The sequence below is a fragment of the Balaenoptera ricei genome, chromosome 2 (genome assembly GCF_028023285.1).
Source record: "Balaenoptera ricei isolate mBalRic1 chromosome 2, mBalRic1.hap2, whole genome shotgun sequence".
In the NCBI taxonomy this organism is placed as follows: Eukaryota; Metazoa; Chordata; class Mammalia; order Artiodactyla; family Balaenopteridae; genus Balaenoptera; species Balaenoptera ricei.
This window is the reverse complement of record NC_082640.1, coordinates 119,339,221-119,364,716: the sequence shown is the minus strand read 5'-3', so window position 1 is coordinate 119,364,716 and position 25,496 is coordinate 119,339,221. Positions and strand designations below refer to the sequence as shown.

The 25,496-nt window shown below is 34.3% G+C and overlaps 1 long non-coding RNA gene across 1 annotated transcript in view; it reads left to right on the top strand.

Moving 5' to 3' along the window:
* LOC132360570 (uncharacterized) overlaps window positions 1–25,496 on the top strand; it is a 128,224-nt gene that overhangs the window by 10,053 nt on the left and 92,675 nt on the right. Inside the window, exon 2 of the long non-coding RNA XR_009501127.1 lies at window positions 6,104–6,187. This is a non-coding gene — a long non-coding RNA (uncharacterized LOC132360570). The remainder of the gene's footprint in view (window positions 1–6,103; window positions 6,188–25,496) is intronic.

The window sequence follows — 25,496 nt, the reverse complement described above, 5'->3', positions numbered from 1 at the left end:
AATAAACTACTACACAGATTATCTTAACTAGCATCTGCAATCTTCCTTACGATAGCCATTTACTGATGTCTTTCCAAATACATTAGAAGTGGCAGAGGATTTATTTCGCCTTTGAAAACTACTTATAGCCATTCACTCATTCAACAAATATTTAAGTTTCTCCTATGTGCCAGGCATTCTTTTCTAAGTACATTATCGAAGTCAAATAGTACAAAATGCCTAACATCCTATTATTGGAGATGTCTTAACTTTAAATGGATTAAAGCAATTTATATAGAACATGTAGACCAAAAAAATCTACTTCTCTCAGACTTTGTACAACTTTCTATCCTGATTATAATTTATGTCTGGGGCCTGACACATAGTAGATGCTTCAAATACGGTGCTCTGTTAATCTCTCCATGCTCCAACTCCAGTTGATTTTTTGTGTGTGCGAAACTGTCTAGCAGAAAGAAATCCTCTGACCACGGCCATCATTCATTTGCATTAATCTCATTGCCATCTATGACAGTGATTTATTTTAAGGGGCTGTAATACATTTTTTTGTTTGATTTCAAAATATGTTTTCCTTATTCTTTCCGTCACTCACATTCCTTCTGGAAAAAAGTGGGAGGGCAGTGTATATGGGGTAGGGTAGGTGGGCGGTATTGAGAGATGGCTCAGCATTTATTTTTGAAGTTAGAGCTTAAATGATTTGCGTACGTGTGTGTATGTTATACTTCAGAATGAATTGGAGTCTCCCAAGATGAGAGTTAGAGATTGTGGCTCTTCAAGGAAAAAATAATAACCTAGGTTAGAAACGATTTCCCCTTGAAGAACAGGGAGTCAGTCGGCACCCATATTGCTGAGCATCTATGGTGCCGAGCAATGCTCTGGTACCACTGGAACTACGGCAGAAATAGGGAAGTACTCAAAAGAGATACAAGTGAGACTGAAAATTTCTTCTGAAGGAATTCAGAACCCAGGGTCTGGACTGCCATTGCATGTTTATTTCCTATCTCTTGACAATTTCCTGCTTCCTGAGGGAATTATGCCCATCCATTTATGCTGAAAGTTGGTGTTTAAGTCCCTTTTCAACCATGAAGAACCATGATATCTGTGATTCATAATTACTTAAAAAAATAGATGACCATCATTACATGCAGTTTATCTAAAGGGAAATAAGGCCTGGAAACATTCACCTAAGGGCAGAAAATAATTTCATGCCAAAATTGATGCCCTTGACTTCTACTAAATTTCAATCAATATATCTGTATCTATGTTTAGATCTATATCCATTTAGATGATCTCTCTTTTGTCTACCTGTCTATCCTGGATTATTATAATAAAAATGTACCTTCCATTAAAGTTAATACATGAAAAATGTACTCTCGATTAAACATAATGGTAGATTGTAATCATTAAGTAAGTGGTATATCCACACACATACGCTGACAAATACAAAGAAGTAGTCTTACTGCTGAGATATTTGGAAATGCTAATATATTTCTAGTACTTCAACTATTCTAAATATACATAGATGTAAAGGGGCAAGCCCTTAGAACCCCAGGGAGGGAGGTAAGCATTTTTATTCAAAGTGTTGAGGATAAAATGAGAAGGCAAAGCCTGCAGTAAACACACAAATAAATATCTTCTTTGAAATTCCTTCCCCACAGTATTTCATAGTTCCCATTAGTGAAAGGAAGGTTCTTATTGCAAAGGGTATTTTTTAAAGCTACTTACAGGTGCACCTCATTTTTATGATCCCTGAATCAGATACATTTTATAAACCTTTCACATTTACCCAAGCTCTTCTGTAAGAGCTATACTGTGTAAAGAGGAACTCTCAGTATATTAGATTTGGGACATACTTTGTGTTTAACCTAATTCTTCCATGTTTCCAATTGTGTTCCTCTTTCTATTCGGAGTAAGAATGCAATGAAAACCTGGGGAATCATTTTTTTTAATACGTCAAAATTGTGCTTCATCTTTCTAATGTAATATTTAAAACCCAAACACTATTGAAATCAATTTATCAACAATCAATCCTGGATGTTTTTGTGCTTTCTTTCCAAAATGCAAACATGTTTCTGCTCTCAGATGGAGTATTGCGAATGTGCCAAGTTCTCTTTCATCCTCATGAAACTAAAAAAAAAAAAAGTCTTCATGGCCCAGTTCTTAAAGATCCTATATAATGTTGGGCTTTTGGATGTTGGCAGGGGCAGGTGGTCAGGAAAGTTCACCTGATTTATTGGCTTCCCATTTAGTTAACTTGGTATGGCCTAAATTCCTCAGAGTTTCTAAAGCTACCCTGTCGTGTGTGATCTTTTTAATGGTTCAGCCTGGTTAACAAACACTGTTTCCGTATTGTGCATCCCTGTCTATAGCAGAGGCCAAAGGCTTTCATTCAAACTCTGGAAAGTTTCCTCCTCATTTGCAGGTGGTGGTGTAAACAGGGAAGAAGATTAGGGGTGTGTCATGGGCCATGTCATGCCCCAGTGCCCCTCCTTCTCCCTTTATGGCAAAGGAGTGACAAGAGAAGACTAGGAGACTTGAGGGTTCGTGCAAGAGAACGTGGACCAGGGTGGTATGAGTAGGGAAGATGAAACAGTAATGGACAAAGTGAAATGAGGGAATATTGGAAAATTAGGTAAGAAAAATAGGCACAACCAAAAGGGCCCCTGGAGCCTCTGTATACACAGCTTGTTTGTTTTGCTTTTGACAAGGCGTTATGAAAAATGTGCATTAGGTCAATTAGAGGCATACCAAATTTTAAAAAGGAAAGAAAGAGGGTGAAATACTCTTCTCCTTTATAACCCCCTGCCCTTATTATTTTGGTACAATGCCTCAGGAAAGGATTATGACACAGTGGCCTTGCTTTTTATAAATGTATCATCTTTTCTTACATAAATATTAACTACATTTGGCTTTTTGGGTGTCACACAATTAGCAAATTAGTCGGTCACTAAGTATTCATCTAGGTTTTGTAACACTTTCCCCACCTTAATTTTAGAATATTACATGCCAAGGGGGAAAATTGCCTTCTTTTTTATTGCACTCATTGAAATCCGTTCTCTTAATGCTAGGCTCTGGAGTTATAGTGGCAGTTAGTTCTGTCATCAGAATATCAGCACTTTGAATGGAATTTTGAAAATTACAAAGACTGCCAGGGCATTATAGCAGAATCGATCATTCTCTCTATACGATAAATGCACTCTCACTTTGAAGCCTATGCATTTCCTTTAATATAGTCCCCCTTTCAGTTCAGTTGATTGCATTTATTACAAGTGTGAGACAGAAATTAGAAACTTCCTTGAAGGTTTCAGATCTTTTGTGCACGATATCTGTGAGAAAGAGAAGGATTTTTTTTCTGTTAAAGAACCTCATAAATATATGAGATTTAGTGAATTGAGCTTATATTCTAAGAAGTAAAACAAACAGTTCATCTGCACTTATGTGGACAAGTATGAAATACAATATCCATGTCCAAGAGAATCCAGAAGTATAATTGAGGGCTTTTAATTCCATGTTTAAAGTATCCTAATTCTAATATGGTATACTTCCAAAATGCAGTATTCCAAGTATGACATTCAGATAGGCCCAGATGCGGTATTATAATTCTCTGGAACAGTCATGTTGAAGATTTGCCGAAGGACTGTCTGTAGACTTTGACCAATGAATCTTGGGTTATTTGAAGTTGAGGTAGAGGCCATTTTATTTTAGTCCATTTCTTCTAGACTTTCATGATTTGCCTATTGGAAAAAAGTATCAATTCTTCAGCAAATCCAAGAGCTCCACCAGAGCGAATCAATCTTCTATTACTAGCGGCTAGGGGGTACTCAAGAGAAGCCCTGTATGCCATTCCTGGAGAGCTGGAGGATGACTTGAACACAGTGTGTAGTGTTTTGTTCGTTGCATCTGTTAATAGAGTTGTACAATGTAATGTCATTTTTTGAGTTGAGTATTCAGCACCTGGACTCACCCTGCATTGGTAATGAGACCTTGAATAAGGTCCTTCTCTTAGAGAGGAGCTGGCACTGTAGAAAATAGTCTTAGAAGTTCATGCATTTCCATCTGTTTCTCCAAGCATGGGTGGGTCTTTACTTGTCAGGTTATTAATGCTCTACTCAATATCACACTCAAACCGAAACCTAATTATATGAGTCCAGAACCACAGCATAATATTATGAAGACAAGTGCATATAATATTTAAAGTCCCAGTGGTAGTTTTAAAGGTTTATGTAACTTGGGATCACCATTTTGAATATTATTGGTAAAATTATGAAAAGGAGTTCTAGGATCAAAACACAATGGCATGTTAATTTCGTAGTAAAATGTGATCCTGCAACTGTAATTAATATTATCCATCTCAATAGCTGTGGGTCATTATATAGTTTAATTCAATTATTCTTGATTAAATAGAGTTAAGCTATTGTAGGGATCAGTTAACATAATTTATGGCAATTTACAGTGGATAGATTTATTAAAGATATATAGTGAGAAATATTTAACATATATTTATACTAGCTTAGTTTTAGAATTTAAAGATCATAATCTGCTCTGCTCTGGCAGCACATACACATACACACGCACGCACCCTGTGGTTAGTTTATTTCTTGCTACTTTTACAATCAGTTACTGCTTTGGTGAAAGCCTAAAGCTTAATCCATTAAGAGCCATTCAGAACAAAACAAACAAACAAAGCTTTAACCACTTCAGTGACAACAGTGCAGAACCAACAAGCTGCCTTCTTAGAAAACCCTTGCAATTTTAGGATCAATAGCCTCACACAGGATGCTCCTAAATGATGAAAGCTAGAACATTTGTGCTGCCAGGTTTTGGAGAATAAAACAAAACACAAAAATGTCTGGGAAAGATAATTTGATAAGTTTAGTGTGGAAATACCCGTGTAGTCCAGAGGGCTGACTTAAGTCCTATTAGCACTCATGAAACAAACTAAACCTCACTTTGGGCTGAAATCTTTACCTATGTGTCTTGAGAGTAGAAACTGTTAAAATATCTTTTAGTCTTTCTCCAAGTTCTGCTACTTACAGCTTTATTATTACTACTTCTAATTAGTGTAAGTGAATATCCGTCTATCCATCCATCCATCTATTTCTTTGAAAATCTATCTGATCTAATATCTTTACATTAACATATTTAGAAGAATGTTATAAGTCTACTAAATTCAAGGCTATAGTTTAACAATAAAACTAACATACATTCATATATGAGAGGAGCAAAAACAAACATTTTTTCCCCCACAAGATTAAAAGCCTGATCATTTCCTTTTAGAATTATTCCACTGTATATTATCCTTTGTGAAAAACCCATTAGCTTCTTTTATACATCCTTGAGTCTTAAATAATACACCAGTGCTGCAGAATATGTTTCATGGGAAAAAAATCTACTGTCATTCCATAGAATAAAAAAAGGCCTCCTACATCTTTTGTATTCATCAAATTATCCTTTTCAGTTTCACAAAACAATCTTAAGTACTGTATCTCCGGTAGTTATAGTTTTTAAAATGCCTTTATGTTTATAGTTAATTATAAACTCAGTAATGAAATAGGAGTATTATTTATTATTTATCTCAAAATGTCAGCTGGTTAGACTTTACCCACAAATTATCTGGAGGCATTAAATTATATACCTTCATAGGTAGTCAGCAGACACTGTTGGGGTTTCCTGCAGTATGTTTACAAGCTAATTTGTTTACCGAATATTGTCTACTCGTTTACATTGCTGCCTTTTTTTTTTTTTTAAAGCAGATCCTCACTGAAGAAATAGACTTAATATTAGAAACTTATAAAAGAAATCTAAAAAGATTTTTAAAAATAAGCATCAGATCAAAAGCAGAATAATCTCTTTGCTGAAATGTTATCAAATAACATTGACCCTCAACATTTTACAGACTAAAGAAATAAATTACCCTGCAATACCATTAAAATGCATGATTCTCCTGTGTGTCAGGAATGCTGTGCAGTTTTGTCTGGATTCATTAAGGCTCTCGCTGCCTAAGTGCGTTGCCAACCGGGATGTGGGTGGCTGTAATGGCAGCCTGTAGGTTTGTATGGGAAACAAGTATGGCACTGTGAAAAAAAAATCCTTCTCTCACCCTCAGATACCTGTACGGAGAGCTCCGGAGGCATTTCCATAGGCTCATTGTCAAGTAAATGTTAAAGCCCCCATTCACTGGGAAGCAAAGGTAAGTCTGAAAAATGCATTGAGGGAAGTGGAAAGGGGGTGTCGGTGGGGGTGAAATCACCTAGCATTGAAGCAGCCTAACCAAGTGACAGACACGTAGACAACTCTGATGCTGCCAGAACAACACTCTGCACAGCCCACCAGCAAGCAATTTGTCACTGCGACAAGAATATCCTCCGCAATTTGGCATCAGGGTCCTTGGACAGCCAACTGCGCCTGTACAGCACGAGACGTGCTATTCGGCAACAGGGAAGATGGGAACCAAGGTTCTCGTTATTATGTCCTAATGTGTTATTTTATGAAAAACATATCTTTTGTCATGATCAACATAGAGATAGAACAGTAGTAATTGATAATAACTGGGGGCAATTAAGACAACAAATTGGGAAAAGTATGTGCTGGTATGTTTTTGAGGTACCCTGTGTAGTGAGAAGATTTCAGGATGTTTGCTTGATTGGTCTGGTATTTTATGGCATGCTCCCACAGTGTTTCATAGAAATAATGAGTCCATAGGTGCAAGAATGAACTGGCAAGATTTTTGGTAGTAAACCATTTGCTTTTAGCGGAACATACTCTTTGCTTTTAGCCTTTATGTGTTTGTATATGGCGTGTTGATTAATATGTCGCTGAGTGCAAATCCTTTCTTGCTGGTATGATTTGAAATAGGACAAAGAATTCAAGGTAAGTTGGGTTATAAATGTGCAAAGGAAAGACCCTTTACTCTTTACATTGCTACCCTGGTAATCTATTATAAAAGTGCAGTAAAGGAGAGAAGCCAGGGGCATAGGATAAAGGTATCTGATAAATAAGCAAGTAGTGTTCCCCTTGCCAATTACTTGGCATCTTACTTTGTAATTAATGCCACAGTAATGAAAAAAAGTGGTAGGCACGAAGATTGGGCCTTTTGTGCATTCTATACAGAACCAAACACTCATAAAAATCTAGCTCAAAGCTAGCCTAGTTTGGCTCTCTCCACAATCAAAACTTACTAGAGAATTAGAACAGTCCCATAGGGTGTGTGTGTGTGTATGTGTTGTGATGTATTATATAAGAGTGACATCAGGCAATTGTGGTATTGCTGTCTCCATTACACAGACAAGGGTGTCCTTCATTCCCTAGACATGATGGAAACTTGTACCCATTCTGCCAGGATCTAACATCATGGTATCTATTATGTTGTTCACTAGTTGTCCTGTGAAACACTTAACTGCTGCTTAAGTGGCTATGATAACTGCCTTGCAATGCCTGGTGAATTTCCCAGTGGCTTGTATATTTGTGCTCTATGGGAACCAGGAAATACTAGAACTACTAAAAGTTAAATAATAGTGAAAGTGATAACACTAATAGTCATGTTTAAGAAGTAGGAAAGAATATTATTTAGGCAATTTTGATATCGTTTGAAATACAGTACAAGTTTCAAAAATATCCAGCTAATATTATAGCAATATTCCTTAAACATATATTTCCTCTAGCTATCCACACAAACTGGATAGTAAAGGGTGGTTTGTGGTTGTGGAGGTTGAAGAAAGAGATGTTTAACTGTGAGACTTGGAAATGGTGTTAGGGGTGGATTATGTTGACTAGCTGCGTTTGCCCATGGTTAAATGAGAAGGCCCAAGATTTATATCCTCTTAGGGGTAAGGTACAAAGAAAGGTGAGAACAGAGAGGCATGTGAAGAGAGAATGTTCCAGGCTAGAGGGTACAAAATACAGTGGAGACCATAAAGAAAACTAACCCCTTCTTTTCTAAGCTTTGCGTGGGGTGTTTTCTTTGCAACTCCCATTAACGTCAATGGGAACCACGCAGCTAAAACCCTGTGTAACTCTTTGACAATTTACTTCCTAGTGTCTGAAAAAGAGTACTACCTACTACGGGCAATTTCCTCATTTTAGTTTGTGCCTCTCATACAAAGATGAATTTGATAACACATAGCAGGAGGAAAAGAGAGACTGCATTTAAGATTTTGTTATTGCAAAAGAAATCATCATTGAAAAATGTCGCCTAAACTCTCACCTTGTTTAGCAACAACAATAAACAGAGAAAAGCAATCCAGTGAAAGAATATGAAAAGAAGTATGAACTTGATTACAGGAAAAATGGTGATCGTTAGTATGAGTTTTTTTTTTTTTTCCCCCTTTTAAACTCTCAAGCTCTGAACACAATCGCAGGATAATAAGAATAGAGGACAATTCTTAAGACACCAAATTGAAGCTCTTGATTACTTGCTTTTTCCCATGCACCTCAAATTGTACATATGTAAATATAGCTATGATATCCTTCCGAAATCTTTTATAATACAAATATAGTGAAGGGGGGTTACATAGGGTTCTTGTTATAAGTAGTAGAAATATAGAAAAAAAGACATATTTATCCTGCTGTAAGCAATAACTGAATAAATACACTGTACACTCTATATAATATTTTTAAGAGCTATAGAATGTGCATGTTAAAAAATGCATGTTATTTGTAATCTCTTTCATGAACTTTGAAGTCAGAAAACTAACATTAGCTCTAAAAGTATTTTTATTATAGGCTGTATATTTCCTTACCCCAAAATGAAGTGTCTATTTAGTTGTTCCATGGCTTTACTGATATAATTCTTATAACTGCACAACCATATAATAAGCTTATGAGGGCTGAAGGTACGGCTCCTGTGTTTTTCTGAGTCCCTTCTCTGTGATTTGTTTTGTGACTTATCCTTTGGAGGGTGAAGAAGTAAGACCCTACATGGCTCTGCTTTTTAGTGCATGGAGCAGAGACACATCTATTAACAACTGCCTAGGCAAGTTGATTACTGGGCAATATAATTTCTCAGTTTTTACATGTAAATGAGTGCTTCTCGCCATGGACCTAGCTTGTGCTTCAATTTAGGTAAGCATACTGCTGCAGCAGCTTTGAAACCATTTCTCTCTGATTGTACCAATTATCAGATCCTGAACTTTACCATCAGGAAAAGACATAGCTCCACATTTATGAATGCCTGGCTTTTGAGAATTAGAATAATTATGTCACCAAACCTACCATTGATTTTCAGATAGACATCTCAATAATTTTGTAAAAGTAAAAACCTTTCTGAAAGCACACTGATAATTTTTATGGCAGAAATAATACATAGGGATGAATAATACATAGGGTGATTCGATAGGTGAGAACATTTGAGATATTTTACTTGAACTGAATTTAGATGTGTTTCTGAGCTTAGTCTTTGATTATACATTTCATGTTGGAGGGTTTTGACTGTGTGAGAACTTCTGAAATCTGATTTTTTTGGAGGAGGGGGTTGAGAATTCACAAAATAATGAAAACCATGTGCTGTTATTAAAGTAGATTATAGTAGTAGTATAAAATCATAAACAGTGATAAATTTAAGACCTTAAAATTCTCTAAGTTTTATTCTAAGGCTCACAGCTGTTTCTTACCTCCCAGGCCATTCATTGTTTGTGACCAGATCACATATCCTTAACCAAATACACATTAAAAGATTTCTGTTCACAAATTAAACCCGAACTGAATTTAGCACATAAAGCTCTTTAGTTATCTACTGGGTGTTTTCAATTTTTTCTTCTTACGGTATTTTTATAACCAGCAAGAATAAGTTAATATCTGTATTTACAGCAAAAAAAAAAGTTAGATATGGCAGTGGCAGTGTCATTCACAATGTTACAGAAACTTGTTTTCCTCTGTTATAGTGCCATTGTTTCATTTTGAGCAAGAAACTGAATAATCTTAACACATTTCATGGAATCAAAGATTTACAGGATTATATATTCTAGATCTCTTATTTTAGGAATTATCTTTGCCATGATCTGAATGAATTAGATATTTTAACTAATTAAATTCTAAAATTAATCTCTGTTTATTTCAGACTTGTTTTGCTGGGAATTTACTATAAATCAATGTTTTCTAGCACTGACGTTTACGACATCTTTCAATATCCACTTTTTTTCTCTCCCTCCACATGGTTAAGAAATTATTATGACTTTGACATGACATCTATGCAGTCATTTTGTAGTATATGCAGTTGGGGAAGACATACAGAAATAATATATTTTCCCTTGCAAGATCTCCAAATCACATAATCACATATTTAGTTTGCAGTGCACGGGAGCGCGCGCGCACATGCGCGCGCGCGCGCACACACACACACACACACACACACACACTGCATTTCTTTTAGCTCCATGAGCATATTTTGAATATATTTGCTCTGCAACATTTTCCCATTCCCAAGAATGGTATTTCACGAACTGATTTTATTACCTATACAAGAGAATTGTACAAAGGTTCTCACTAAGAAACCAAATAAATGTATAGTCAAATTAATGAATAATTATATTCTTAAGGACCGGTTCATATATACATTCTTTTCTTTATTGTGACCGCATTTTTTTCCTGTGTCTCTATTTATCTACATTTCTTCAAATATGACACTTGAATAGCCTTCTACAACTAAAATCTATTTGGAAAGCTGAAGTGTGGAGGAAGGTAATTTGGGGGTGAAAGCATGGTACTGTTAACGATGTGATTCTCTGGCTCCAGAGATCTTTGGGATTTTCAAAATGGTAAATTTCTGATGCTCCACTTCAAAGATTTGAGGCCTGAATTCTTTGCTTCATCTAAGAAAAGGAAGCCACTGTACAATAGCCTGAGTAGTCTGGAGCAGAAGGTCACCCAACATTGTATGTTCTTGTTTGGGATGAAAGCATGGAAAGGAAATCCTCCCAAGCAATGTTAAGTTGTCTGCTCTCTCCTTGGTGTGTGTGTGTGCACAACTTCTTTAACATTAAGCTGGTTCAAGCACAGGTACTGAAAAAGAAAGACATCTTTTAAGATGAAATGAGATCTGGAAAAATTTTGTAGATACCCTAAAACAGATAGGAGAAAATCTATATCAAATAGTAGGAACTTCTAAGCTTAAAAATGATGGCACAGAATGAAAATCATTTTTTTCCCTAAAACTAAGGCAATGGTTCAGTTGAAATGTAACATAATTTTCATAATTATTTAAGTGCAAAAGCACATAATTGGTAGGTTCATTCATGGTCTTTCAAGTGGCAATGTTGGACAATGGAAAAACCAAGACGATATTTCTCTGGTTTTTCAGTATGATGCCATATAAATTTGAGCAAGTCATTTCACTGTTCAGGGCTTACATGGGTACAAAGCAAACAAGATTCAAACACTGGTAGTATAAGAAGGAATGCATGATTAGTTTAGATTATTTCTGATACCTGAAGTTTCTATTGTTGTCTGAGCTCTTATGCTCTAAAGAATATATTTACTACAATAGTTTCATATACTCATTTGTTCATTCAAAGATATTTACTGAGTATTGACTAAAGGGCATGACGGTACTTGCTATCAGTTATTCAGAGACCACTAAGACAAAGTTCCAAACCTTCACAGTACTCGTAGTCTGATGAATGAAGCAATAAACCAAAATTAACAACACAGTATAACAAGGGATATGATAAATGCATGGCAGTGCTCCCTTGGGAAGTCAGAGGAGGCACTCCTAACTTTGCCTCAGAGAGAGAAGAAAACTACTTAGAGGAGGGGAACACTGAACTAGATTGATGGTGAAAATGGAACTTCTTGCCAGTAGACCAAAGATTGCACAGGAGGGCTGAGTTAATTTGTGCTGTTCAGGAGACCCTTGGCTTTAAAGCATTCTTTTTTTTTTTTTTGGCTTTAAAACTATACATTATTGTGAAGTCCTGCTACCACCAATTTGTTTTGATACTAGGTTTTCTTTCTTGTCTTCTTTTCTATTACATAGGAAGGAAAGGAGAAGACAGTAACTACTAAATATAAATGTGTGATTAATTTCATGACTACTTTCTACCCATTCATTACCTCTATTTTTTGAGTGGTATGTGTGTGTACATATGAAAAAGTAAACATGAATAAAGATTATTATGAGAATTTTATGATATCTTTTGAGATAACAAGAGTGATGTTGGTGTAATAAACCCAAACAGGGAAACCTACACTCAAATTGTTTTAAATATTTGAGAGGATTCTAGAGCTTTCCAAGAACAGCTAAATATACAGACTTTTTTTTTTTTTTTTACTTTCCGTTATACAGTGTGTTAGAAGGATTCTCTTTTTAGCAGGTGTGAACAAGGAACAGGTAGCAGGAGAGGTTGGTACATAGAAAGTATTTGAAACAAAATCAGAATGTAATGAGCTAGGCCAGTGATTCTCAAAGTATAATGCGCATAAGAACCACCTGGAGAACTAGTTTAAAAACTGTAGTAGGCCTGGGGTTGGGCTGATGAATTTTCATTTTTTACAAACCCACAGATGATGCTGGTGCGACTGGTTGAGGATCACACTTTGAGAACAACTAATGTAGACCAGTGCTTCTCAAATTTAATCTGCATATGAATTACCTGGGGATCTTGTTAAATTGAAGATATTGATTTAGTAGGCCTGGGGTGGGCGGGAGAATTTGCATTTTGAACAAACTCACTGTAGACCGCACTGTTAAGAAGTAAGGTCTGTAGACCACACTTAAGAAGCAAGGCCTTAGATGATTTCCTGCCTTAAGAGTCCAAGTCATATGACATGGCTTGGTGATTTTCAGAAAATAATAGGATCAAGAAATGATTTCAAGTTTATTTCCAGACCAAATAAGATTGTCTCCTTACCAACAAAGGCTAATAGAGAATTAATGTTAGTTCTTGTTTATTGTGTGAGTAAATATTACAACCCTACTGAGAGAAACATTTACCAAGCTTCTGTTCCCTGTTTAAAATGCCTGCCCTAGTCACTGTGAAAGATTAGGTCAAATGAAGGTTTCTTCTTTTAAGTAGCTTCTATCACTACCTTGAAACCTTAGAAATTAAATGTTACCCTGAATGGCCGTGTATTAAATGCACTATATTTCTCTGATTCTGATAATTTGTAAGTACAGAAGGTAAAAAAGAATTGGTCTAACATCTCTCCCCCGCAAAAAAAAAAAAAAAAAAAATCTTAGAAATAGCACACTATTCATGTTGTGTTATCTAGCCTCCCCCGCCCCTGTTTAAAATTTTTACTTTGTTAGACGAGTTCTGTTCATATAAAGCAAAAGGTTGAACTAAATTTAGTGAAAGGAATTGGAAAATTGGCTTAATTTTGATCAGGTAACAGTCCCTGGTGGATTATATGGGTCCGGGTATGAAGGAGCCTTACTGAGAAATGTGTTGGCTGTCTTCAACCTACATTTTCTTGGTAATTGATAATTCTCCATTCCCTCTGTTCCCTGTAGACCTTTTAAAAAACAGAGAAATGAAATAATGGTGATGGTATTTGAAGTAGAAATTTCTAATAGAACATTCAAATAAAAATACAAGGAATGGGATCTGTAGTATTTACTTTGGCCAACTTTGGATGATTTTAAGGACCGTGGGATGCATACATTTCTGTTCTTATGCCCCTCCCATTCACAAATTTTCAAGTGATATGATACTGTTAAATTCAGTGACTCAACATGGTTTTTATATAGTTAACAGTAAATTTCTCAATTCTCAGTTTGTTTATTTTCTTGGTGAACTGGATCAAATATGGACAACTGATCATGTTAATACAAATACCCAAGCCCTCAGCCAAATAAATGCAAAAATATTTAAAGTATTAATATAATTTTAACATTTCTTTTGCCTGGCATGTGTGACTTTTAATATTATCATTTCTGAGGATAAATGATTATATTTACAGTAATAATTTATGATTAAGTGCTTTTGTCATTTCTACTTCTTCATCCCATTTCTCAAGGAGGTTAATTTCTAATCCACTTACCAAATTGGACTACTTCAAGCAAACATTTTATTTGCAGGATTTTGACTTTCTTAACACATCATACTTGCATCTTTTGTTAATTATCTAAAGGAAGTTACAAGCAATATGGTTTTAAAATGTAGATGTTTGGGCTCGAAGAGCAGTGCTTCTTAACCTTTTTGGAAATTCAACCCTTTTAAAAAGTGTAGCTCCTATTCACAGAAAATGCTTATGAAGCACATTCAAGAAAATTTTGCGTACAACATAGTGCATATTCATTGACCTTTTGAAGGAAGATTAACAACTCTGATCTTGATAATTGAGGTGAAGTTAACCAAAATGCCATCTTTTTTTTTTTCTTTTCATACATAGACATTGAAACCAGATGGATCAATAGACTGTTTTTCTAAAAACATCATTTTGTTTTTATGGTGTAAACCTTGTCTTACAAATAAGCCTTTATCCTGATTTGTAACATAGAAGCAAGTGGACATCTGGCTTCTGTGGAAAATATGATTCACTCATTTGCATTTTAAAATTCCATTCATTCCATTTTTAAATTGTTCACTTGTCCTCTTTGCTCTTTCTAAAAGCAACACTTCTCAACTCTCTTCAATTTCAAATACCCACAGAGTTTATGTTATTTATAATTCAGAATGTTATCCCTTTAACATTTTTAAATGAAGATCAGTATTCAAGGTCCACAGCATGAGGAAACCCACAATATCTAGGTAAGTGAGAAGTCATTTGAAAACCAACAAGGAATTTGGGTGTCAAAAATTAATTTATCCCTATTCCTTTATATTGGTCTTGAATGACTTTGAAATAACTTTTCAAATGAAAAAAATTCAGGATCAAAATACTAATAAATAATTTATTCTTCATGTCAGTTATAATATCTCTTCAAAAAATATTTTGCTATGTAAAGCTGTTTCTATCACTAATGAGATGTTGTAAAAACAATTCTGAGATGAAAGACTATAATGCTGTTTGGTTGCTCATGAATATTATTTGCAGCAATAGTTTTTATGAGTAAAGACTGAAAGTATAAGAACTTGAAACCTGGAAGATTTCTTCATTCTTAGTCCTAGTCCTTTCTCTTTATAGTGGCAAATCCAGAATCTAATCATTTTCACAAAATTGAACTCTCATGATAATCTAGAGCAGAATAATTTGGATGTTCCATTCCAATTTTAGGTAAGACTTCTCATGAGCATTTTATTCCTCATCTTAAAATAATAGGCCTGTGTGGAATGCTAATATTTCCAAAGGATAGTTCTGAATATATAGTGAAATTTAATCTCTTTTAATATTTCCTTATAACCAACTAGTTATATCCTGGAAAAATCTGAGTGTGTGTGTGTGTACATAAAAAGATTTTCCTTCAGTTGAGTGGAATAGCTGATAGGTCTAAAACTAGATGCAAGAAATAGGGATAACAATGATAGGCAAAGGTCAAAGGAGGACAGAAATCAGTTCATCATCTTCAACTAAATTTTGGACCTGATTCTCAAAGTATGACAGAAGATATTGCTTTTCCAAGAATATAAACACATGAGGTTTAAAGAGATTTACTTAGGGAACATATATCATGGACAGTAGAGAGTTACACATGGGAAACTGGAACCAAGAAGACCAGGTGGTAGAAGTTCACAAGCCCTGAGCTTGCATGCTCTCATAATTCATGTCTCACTACTGATGTTCGTTGCTAATATCTTACAATTTAGAAAATACCTGGAAGAACAAAATGGACTAGAAATTAGGAGAAGTGAATTTGCTTAAATTTTCCAACCTAGATTTCATGACAGCTATGATCTTGAACTAAATTACATTTCCATTCAGGGTTTGGTGTCTATAATTGGGGGCAATGAATGATCGTTTTAATGATTTGGTCTGTAGACCAAATGAGAGCCCCCTTCTTGAGGTCAAGGCATTATAAACTCTTTTGAGACTAGCCAGAGATTTTTAGAAGCTAGAATCATGTAGATCACTCCTAACCCTAACTACACGCTAGAGACGTCAATTCCTAAAGTAACCTGAAACAATCAGATAGACTAAAGTGATATTAGTGAGGTAAGGCAGATTGGTCCCATCAGTCATTCCAGAAATGTCTCAACTCTTATTCTGAGCAGGATGAGATGTACTATCATCAGGACACCCACCCGATATTTTGAGGCATTGATAATACTTTCAGATACACACACTGCATGGATGGTTCAATATGGATATAATATGGATATAATAATTCTTCAGTTCCTTTAGGAACAAGAAGCAGTCTACCTTTCTCTCCCACTGATGCAGCTGTCAGAATTCTGGACCAGGGGATACATCCTCTCTCTTTAAAGGAAACTTAGCTGCCCTTCTGGTGGGAGAGAGTAAAGCAATCTAAGGTGTTGAATGCTGATCAGCACATCAGTCAGACTCTCTATCTGATGTAATTAAAGGAATTAAAGAAGCCTTGAAAAAATAGTTCTGAAGAGAAATGTGGACAGCTATCCAAAGTGTTTTGCCTGGAACAAATATTCATGGGCTTTTCCATTGAAGGAGAGGCTAAAAACTAGTCTCTGAAAATGACTAGAGGAGTCTGTGTTTGGTAGATTAGGTGGAAGGAGAAATTCGATGTTTGAGTTGGCAGGTCTCAAAACAAGTACTGAATCAATCAGTCCCCCTCTTTTAGGAAAAATCCAAATGGGTTTGGCTGTGTTTTTGGTTCATTCTGCCTCACCTGTGAGATGGGGTGGTAATATCACCCCCTACTCACTTCATAAGTACGTAGCTAGGACACAAAAAGATAATTACTTCTCAATATAATAACTTTTGAGATTTTAGGGGAAAAAAGTGCAAGCACATAAAAATCTAAGACATAAACATTCTGTTGTGCTTTATAGTGACTTTCATTTGGAGTTATTATTGTAGAAGTATTTATAAGCTGAATTTCTTTTTTTTTTTTTTAGTTTATTTATTTATTTATTTATTTATTTATTTTTGGCTGTGTTGGGTCTTCGTTTCTGTGCGAGGGCTTTCTCCAGTTGCGGCAAGCGGTGGTCACTCTTCATCGCGGTGCGCGGGCCTCTCACTATTGCGGCCTCTCTTGTTGCGGAGCACAGGCTCCAGATGCGCAGGCTCAGTAGTTGTGGCTCACGGGCTTAGTTGCTCTGCGGCACGTGGGATCTTCCCAGACCAGGGCTCGAACCCGTGTCCCCTGCATTGGCAGGCAGACTCTCAACCACTGCGCCACCAGCGAAGCCCTATAAGCTGAATTTCTTAACTTCCCTTTACCATTAGTGAAATTGAAGACCCAAGTCTCCAGGATGTCAACATTATAAACCCAAAGCTATGGAACAATATTGGTATAGCAAGTCAGTAATGAACATGAAAAGACAAAGTTGAAACTTTTCTTCTGAAGCTTTTTTTCATTACCATGCAATTTTTAAACATTCATTGAAGCAAAAAACATATTAAAATGCACAAATGTAAGTGTACAAATTATTGAATATTTGAACAAAGTGAACACATCCGTGTAATCTTCAATGATTTCAAGGAAAAGAACATTATTACCATATAAGAAATTCACCTTTGTCCCATCTTGTTACTACCCGCCAAAAGAAATCACTATCATGATTCCTATTACCTCCAATTAATTTTATGTTGTTGACTTTTATATAAGTAGTTACGTATGGTATGTACTTTGTTGTACCCATGCTATGGAACAGTGGTGGTATATTTGCAGTTCATTGCTGTAGAGTATTTCAGCACATGAATATACCAAAGTTCATTTATCCTTACTTTTGATGGACAAGAGTTGCTTCCAATTTTTGGCTTCTATTCATCTTGTATGTATTTTGGGCAAATAAGTATACTTTTCTACCTGGGGTTAAATAAATACCTGGGAATGGATATGCTGGGTTAAATATATACCTGGGAATGGAAACAAGGTATGTTCAGCTGTGGTAGATGTGATAAAACAATCTTCTGAAGTGGTTGTGCCATTTCATGCTTTGCACCAGCAATATCTGATGTTGCTTCATATCCTCACCAGGGTTTTATGGTATCATTCTATTTAATATCAGCCATTTCGGTGGGTATGTAGTGATATCTCATTGTAATTTTAATTTACGCTCCTTTGGAAACTAACAAAGTTTGGGCACTTTTCCTGTGTTTATTGGCTATTGTGAAGTATCTGTTGCCCATTTTTCTTTTGGATTGTTTGTCTTTTTTTTATGGTTTTGTAGTACTTGGTATATTCTACATATGTCCTTTGTGAGATCAATGCTTTACAAACAACTTTGTCCAGTTTATAGTTTGCCTATTACACTTTCTTAATGGTGTCTTTGGATGAACATAATTTCTTAATTTTAATGTGGTCGTTTCCTTTATGGATAGTGCATTTTGTTTCTTGTTATCTTTACCTACCCCAAAAGTGTGACGATATACTCCTATTTTGGGGGGAAGATTATTTTTTAACCTTTTATTTTTAGATCTATGAACCACCTGAATTGTGTATGCAGTAGAGTAGGAATCACTTATAATTTTTTCCTTATATATATTTGGTTGGCCTAACACCATTTATTGAAAAGACAGTTCTTTCAATATTGCAGTGCAGTGTTACCTTTGTCATAAATCAGCTGACTGTGTATATGTGTAGATCTGTCTTTTGATTCTCCTTTAGTTTCCTTATGCACTATACTGTCTGAATTACTATACTTTGTACTAAGTCTTGATTTCTAGTAATGTATAGCCTTTGATTTTGTTCTTTTTCAAGATGATCTTGGCTATTCTTATCCTTTTGCATTTAAAATTATCTTGCTGATTTCCACATTTAAAAATATCTGGTAGAATTTTGATTGGGAATGCACTGAATCTATATATCATTTTGGGGAGAAATGCTATGTTTTCAATGTTGTATTCTGTTCATAAAAATGGTAAATCCTTTCATCTATAGTTTTTATAGTCTTATTTAATTTCTCTCAATAATGTTTTATAGTTTTATGGGTACAGGTATTATACATACTAAAATTTTTTTCGTTGGTGTTTGCTTTTTTGGGATACTATTGCAAATTGTATGTATATTTTTAAAATTTCATTTTCTAATTGTTTGCTAATGGTATATAGAAATATAATTATTTTTTTATATTGACCATTTATCCAGTTTCTTTGCTAAACTCTTTTACAAATCCTATTTTAAGCCTTTGGATAAAAGCCTTTGGATTTTATAAATATACAGTTATATCACTGGCAAATAATGTCATATTTCTCTCCCTTTTTTCTTTCTTTCAAATCCTTATATCTTTTATTTCTTTTACTTGCTTATTACTCTGACTAGTTGTTGAACAGAAGAGTACTAATGGACATCTTTGTTTCTTTTCCAGTCTCATGGGGGAAGAGTTTTTATGTTTCCCTAGTACATATACTACTTGCTGTAGGTTTTATATAGATATGTATTAACAGATTAAGAAAGTTTAATTTATTCCTAAAAGTATATGGATTAATTTTCAAGCATCTTTATACTTTCTACTTATCTTTTTTAAAAATTGGTTTCTAATCTAATAGCAATGAGGTCAGAGAATACACCGTGATTTTAATTCTCTGAAATTTGTTGAACATATATCAATATTGATAAAGTGTGTTCTATTTTGGTATGCATTTCATGTGCACTTGAAAGAATGTATATTCTATCACACTTAAAGACAGTGTTCAATGTATAGTCTATCACATTTGAAGTCAGTTAGATCAAGAGTTTATTTTCATGCTAAAATTTTCTATATCCTTACTGATATTTTATCTATTTGTTGTATTATTACTAAAAGAACTATGTTAAAATCTTGCAATATGATTTTTGATTTGTGAATTTTCCTTATATTTCTGTCAATTTTATTTTGCTTCATATATTCTGAAGCAATGTTATGAGATGTATATAAATTTTAAATTTCTGTTTTCCTGATGTATTAACTCTTTTATCATTAGAAAATGCCCCTGTTTTATATGACTTTCCTTTTCTCCCTTTCCTCATTTTCCACTGATCAAATGTTTTTAGCAATGCATGTCCCCCACATAAAACACTGGCTGATTTGGTAATTATACTTCACTAGTTTTTTTTTTTAATTGATTACCTTAGAGATTATAACTCAGATCCTTATTTTATGACCATTTATTTTAAATTTGTACTTTTATCTACTTTCCAGACAATGTGAGGTACATAGAACACTTTATGTCCATCTACCTACTTCTTGACTTTTGTATTATTGTTGTCACACATTTAATTCTAACTATATTTTAAACCACAAAATATATTATTTCTTTTTATGGATTTACTATTTCGATGTATAAACATATTTACTCTTCATTCCTCTCTACATTTCTCTGCTTGCTTCTGGATTCATTTTCATTCTGCTCAAAGAAATACTTTACTATTTTCTTTAGTATGAGTCTACTGCTATGAATAATCTTTGTTTTTGTATTTCTTTCTTAGCTTCACTTTTTTGAAGGATATCTCATCTGGGTATAAAATGTTAATTTAGTAGGTTCTTTTCTCCTTTCAACACTTTAAAGATATTTCATTATCTTCTGGCTTTCATCGCTTTTTTTTCACTTCTTTGAAAGTAATGACTTTGTCATCCTTCGAGTACTCTTAAGATTAAGCTCTGTCTATGTTTTTTTTTGCTTGCTTTATGCTGAAGAAACTCAGTGTGATTTTCCTTGCCTTGTAGAATTTTCTTTGTATTTACTTTCTTTGAGTTCATAAGACATCCTGGATTTGTCCTTGCAGTTTTTTTTTCCAGCATTGAAAAATTCTTGGTAACAATCTCTGCAATATTGTAGTTGCCCCATTGTGCCTCTGCTCTCTTTCAAGGACTCAAATTGCATGTATACTAGAACTTTTTTTTTTAACCACAACCCACCTATATCTTCTGTATTTTTCATTCATTTTATTCTCCATGCTTTAGTCTGGATATTTTCTACTGACCTATCTTCCAGATCTGTAAGCCCTTCTTGAGCTCTTTCCAAACTACAGTTAAGCCTATCTTTTGAAACCTGAATTTAAGTTGCTATAATTTTTAGATGTAGAATTTTTATTTGATTCTTTTTATATGTTCCAGTTCTATGGTAGGATTATCTGGCTTGTTTAGTTTCTTGAACATATTGATCAACTTATCTTTAATTTCATGTCTGGAAATTCTAATATTTGTGTCACCTATGGGTCTGTTTCTATTATTTACTTACTTGTTCTTTTGACACTTTTTCTTCACTAAGACTGCACTTTTTTATTGAGTCCTAGACATTATGTTTGATTGTAGAAACTGATTTCTGTTTCTTATTCCACAGAGGATTTATCCCACCCTCTGGCAGGCAGCAAAAAGATAGAACATATCTGATTATGGACTGAGCTGACTGGAAGCTGATTTTCTGTAGGGCTTGGTCTTCCTCTTAATCATCCCTTTCCAAGGTACAGCTTTCCAGGTTTCCCAACTGAGACTCTTCCCAGGGCCATGAGAGTGCCAATACTCTCTCCTACTTTATATTTACTTTCTGCTTGGCTGCTGCTGCTTCTTTTTTTTTTTTTTAATTTTTTTTTTTTTTTTGATGTGGACCATTTTTAAAGCCTTTATTGAACTTGTTACAATATTGCTTCTGTTTTATGTTTTGGTTTTTTGGCTGAGAGGCATGTGGGATCTTAGCTCCCTGACCAGAGATTCAACCCACACCCCCTGAATGGAATGCGAAGTCTTAACCCCTGGACCACCAGGGAAGTCCCCTCTGCTTGGCTTCTTAGCCTAATCATCAATACAGCTTTATTGGTAACTGCTGTGAAGGTAAGAGATTCTTCCTTTTTGGGTAGTTTTAGGCCCCTCAAATTCCTGCTCGCCATGATAGCACAAAACTCTGATTTTTGGCTTCTCAGTAGGTAGCAGCTGGCCTTTACCTGCCTTCTCATCTTCTTTCCCTAAGCCAAGAATTGGCATATGCCATTACAGGAAAAGTGTTAAAAAAAAAAAAAAAAATTGGGCTTGTCCTCGTAAGCTTTTACTCCAGAAGCTTGCCCCTCATATCTTGTCTGTCTCAGCAATTCTCCAATGCCTTCAAGCTTATGTCTTTGTATGTTATCTAGCTTTTCCTAACTGTTCTCAGTAAGAGCTTTGATCTACTCCAAGCTACTACATGGTATTTGGAAGTGAAAGTAATTTTTTCCCCCCAAAATGATGAGATTAGCCAATATTGAGTGATATTTTACATATTAACAATTTGTTTTAAAGTAAATAATTCAAAACTCTTTCTTCCTTTGTATTACAAAGAGCTCCAATAACTTTTAGAGTATTTTTTGAGTATGTATATTATGAATTTAATTTAGGTAACTTTCCATTATCAGTTAAAAATGTGTTATATCTTTAGAAGCATAGTTATGTTTTGAGATATTAATAAACCAGAATTTTGGTATGTGGTACTTTAGTTATAAAGTGATAACAAAATAGGAGGAAAAACATCCCTCAGGGCATCACAATATTTGGTTCTTGGGGTACATGCTTATATAGGTGTTTTAAAATAGAGTCTCAATAATTAGACTCTCTTGGATGAAGTTCAAGAAATCCATTTAGAATGAGATTTTAGAATCATAGCTTTCAATTAGTTAAGAATTGATCTAAGCACTAATCTAAAATATTTCACAAATAGGGTGAACCTTGTCATCCCTTAAGAGTCAGACGTTAGGAAAACCCTGTGTTACAGAAAATTCTTTTGGAACTGCTATGCTCAGTACCTATTTCCTTTTGACATTGCACAATCATTGTATGCATAAAGGCCCATCTTATATACTCCATCAAAATCATGGATAGTCTTTCCTCTATATCTTAGTATCTTCATTCTAAGGGAGGATTAATTCCATGTTTTCCTCTCCATCCCATTCTCCTATGTAATTTTATCTGACCTGTATATCTCATCTTCTTAAAATGATATTATTATTATTATCAAATATTTATCAAATATTTGATATTATCAATATCAAATATTGACAATATCAAATATTTATATTATCAAATACAAATTTATCAAATATTTGATCTGAGAAACTGATACATAATAAGATACATGTTTCAACTGAAAGCTTTAAACACATCTGAATCAAAATACTTCATTATAACAACTCTTGAATAAAATAATCTTAATAGTGTTCTGGTATACATACATTTTCAAAGAAAAAAACCATTGCTTTTTTTCTTCATTAAGTATTTGCATGAGTCTTTAAGTTACAGCTTTCTGGTTATAAATGTATAGATTTGAATAAGTTCTAAAGATTTTTTTCCCCCTGAAACCAATTCAAACCTAGAGGATACGGTATAACAACTGTCATCGTAATTAAGATAATCTTGTGCTTTGAAACTTTTGTTTTAACCAAGGTAGCATCTGGTTTTCTTTATTTTGACAATTGCAGTTTCCCAGTTTCAGGATTTTTTACATTATAATTCAAATTAATGTTGCATAGTGTCTGCCAGTTTTCATGGTTTGCAAGTATAATACCCATTGGTCGTTTTTATTGGAAATTACAGATTTTTATTTTATATAATAAGTTTTTAGGAGGGATGTAATTTGTAAATCCATGAAAGAATGAATCCATTTTCATTCAGATATCTAAATTATTTTATTGCCTTTGTTTTACAAAGATACATTTGTCTCAAGGGCATTCAAGTTTGCATTAGAAAACAAACAGCTTGGTATTGCCACTTGCCACAGTTTTGAAGATATGTTACATGATCCAGAAAATACACCATAAAAAGAAAAATGGAAATATTATTATATTGCGCATGGCCTACTTTACTGTCTTAATATTATCAAAAGCCCTATTTTCAGATTATTCCTTTTATGTAAATTATCAGCAAAAGACCAGTATATTGCTGTGGTTAGATTACTATTCTCTTGTATATATCGTTAAACACCTTACTACTTAATTATGATCTCCAAATGGTGTTAATATAAAAATGTTGTGACTTCAAAACATTGAAAATCCTTGGTCTAGCTGTTATAACACCATGTCCACAAGATATAGCTATATGCCTGATTTATACTGCACTTATGTTTAAATTTAATGCCAACATTTTATTGCTAAGAAACATGTTAAATGAGGATGGAGATGCCATATTTATTGAAGGGCACATCTACATTGGCAGGTGTTTTCTGAATTAAACATTTGTTTCAGATAATATTTTATTCAGGAGCATCTTATCAGCCAAAATGTTTTCTCTCTTTTTTTCAAGTTTTGAAAATTCCAGTTTCCTTACCACATATCCTAAGCTGGAAATGTTTGGGAAGAAATATTCTTTTCCTTTGGTCCCAAATGCTTCAGAACTCTCATTTCCTTATTGAAAATCTTCTGTCCAGGGCTGGTATTCACACAGAATATTTCAGCTCTTTAGGCATTGAACTTTATTTTCCAAATGTTTTTCTTTAAAAATAGGCTTTTAGATTGGAGCTTCTCATTTGGAAATAGCTGAAAGTCTGTAAGTATACAGGTCAAAGTGGAGGGACTGGAAAATCACCGTTAGAATATGACACTTGTCTAAGACAATTTTCAAAGTAATCTCAGAAAGATGAGTGATTGAGGTTCCCAAAGAAACTGCTGACAATGTCTGAAATTAACACACTTAGTTCTAAATCTGTGCAATTTGACCTTAATTTTTTGGTGAACAAAAGTTACACTTTGCACTAATTTGCATTGCTGCTACTTTCATTTTAAATTGGAATTTTTTATCACCATCCATCTGTAAGATACCTCCTGTTACTAATTTCTGATGTGGATTCCCTCATTAATATGAGCTCCACAGCTGCATCGATTAAAAGTTATCTAATCATATCTGGCTCATCCCATGTTGTATCATTCTGTTCCTGTATTTGATAGAGAGTGATTTAACTGACAATGTTACTATATAAAGATAATGAATCAGATAGTAATATTGGAAGAGTAAAATTTTAATATATCTATTGATGTTTTATAGGATTTAAAATTTTAGGTGCAGTTTTCTTTTTTAGCCATTTTAGTAGGGTAGAAAACAAATTTTGTATTTTGTAGTCTTGTAAAGATATGTAAAGAGTGTTCAAATGAGAATTTAAATGGATTCCTAATTAAATATTATGCACATCTTTGTAAAACAATTTTCTTTCTTTTCTTTTTATGATTAATCAGTTTGAAAGCTCTTAAGTGAAAGAAAATTCTGTTTCTGATAACAACCTTCACAAGTATGAAACCAATATAGAAAACATTGTCTTTAAGAGCATTTGAAAATCAAAAGGTTGAGTTACTGAGAGAGTAAGACACCTCTGGAATATACTGGCCACTCTTAATTAGTTGTTTAGATCAGGGGCAAAGAAACAAAACTTCTCAACAAAACATACAAGTGCAGTGAGGTGAGGATCCCTTTAAGAGCTAGATTTGATAGCTGTGTTAAAGCATCAATAGACACGTCAAGAATTAGGGGTAGGGGATTAAGAGATACAAACTATTCTGTACAAAATAAGCTACAAGGATATGTTGTACAACATGGGGAATATAGCCAATATTT